The sequence below is a fragment of the Austrofundulus limnaeus genome, unplaced genomic scaffold (genome assembly GCF_001266775.1).
Source record: "Austrofundulus limnaeus strain Quisiro unplaced genomic scaffold, Austrofundulus_limnaeus-1.0 Scaffold248, whole genome shotgun sequence".
NCBI lineage: Eukaryota > Metazoa > Chordata > Actinopteri > Cyprinodontiformes > Rivulidae > Austrofundulus > Austrofundulus limnaeus.
This window is the reverse complement of record NW_013952650.1, coordinates 161,055-162,157: the sequence shown is the minus strand read 5'-3', so window position 1 is coordinate 162,157 and position 1,103 is coordinate 161,055. Positions and strand designations below refer to the sequence as shown.

Sequence of the window (1,103 nt, the reverse complement as noted above, 5' to 3'; positions counted from 1 at the left end):
ACACACACACACACACACACACACACACACACACACACACACACACACACACAGCGCTCATAGTCTTCCTGTTTTTTTTACACCGGGCAAAAAATGCATTTAAACCAGCTGAAGTTAAGTTTAGAGCACAGTTTGAAATGTACAGTGAAGGAAAATTGCATCACAACTTTATACTGCGGTCAGAACAAATGTGATCTGCAGCGTCTGTCTGCTGCACGGCGGCAGCTCTAACGTAACAGTGAGAAATGACCGAGAGCTTTTTATTTTAATCCAGCAGGGAGAACAACACAGGTGTTCTTCTGTGCCTCCTGTGAGCAGTTCCAGCATTTTTTTAAAAGAAAAACAACGCGGACACGCTAATTACAGTGCAGTTTCAAACCGAAAGTAAAAACATGGCGCTCGCTGCGCTCCCGTTCGAAGTGAAACTTAAACTCAGCTGTTCTCTCTACCACTCATAGTCCGACACAGAGGACAGAAACAGCTAAATTAGTCAGTTAAAACACATTAAAAGTTCATAACTCACCCTTATTGTTGTTGGCACTCTGTGGAGATTGTGCCGAGGCTGTCACTGTTAACAGTGAACACCAGAGGGCGCAATTAACAGCTTTCTTTGAGGCACCGAAATAAAGCACCGAAATTAGAGTTGTTTTTCGGTTTGAGTACTACCGTTTATGTTCACCCCGGTGCCATACTGGAACCAAGTTTCGGTACCCAACCCTAATTACAGATGACACCAGTGACATATGTTTGTCTCTAAATTCAACATATTTCAGACAATCCGCACACAATTCACTACAGTTGATCGGGGTGGACTGGGGCAAAAAAGTGGCCCGGGAATTAAGTACCTGACTGGCCCGTTCAAGGTCCCGGCTGGCAGATGATGTCTGCAAATGCTGGAGGCCGATGGTGGAGGCAGATGGAGGCGGAAACAACAAACATCATCTCAGGGCACTGTACAAAATCTAAGGATGTAATGTTGAGGAATTAGTAAAGTTATTAAGATAGCAGAGCAGCAGTTAGCTCGGTCAGTGTGTCTTTTGGTCATTGGATTTTCATTTTTGAAACTGGTATTTAAAAAACAATTTTTTAATTTTCTGTTTCAG

At 43.3% G+C, this 1,103-nt stretch overlaps 1 long non-coding RNA gene across 1 annotated transcript in view; it reads right to left on the bottom strand.

Annotated features, from left to right (window-relative positions):
• Positions 1-893, bottom strand: part of LOC106525914 (uncharacterized) — a 5,169-nt gene extending 4,276 nt beyond the window's left edge. Inside the window, exon 1 of the long non-coding RNA XR_001311189.1 lies at positions 846-893. This is a non-coding gene — a long non-coding RNA (uncharacterized LOC106525914). The remainder of the gene's footprint in view (positions 1-845) is intronic.
• Positions 894-1,103: the final 210 nt, after the last annotated feature.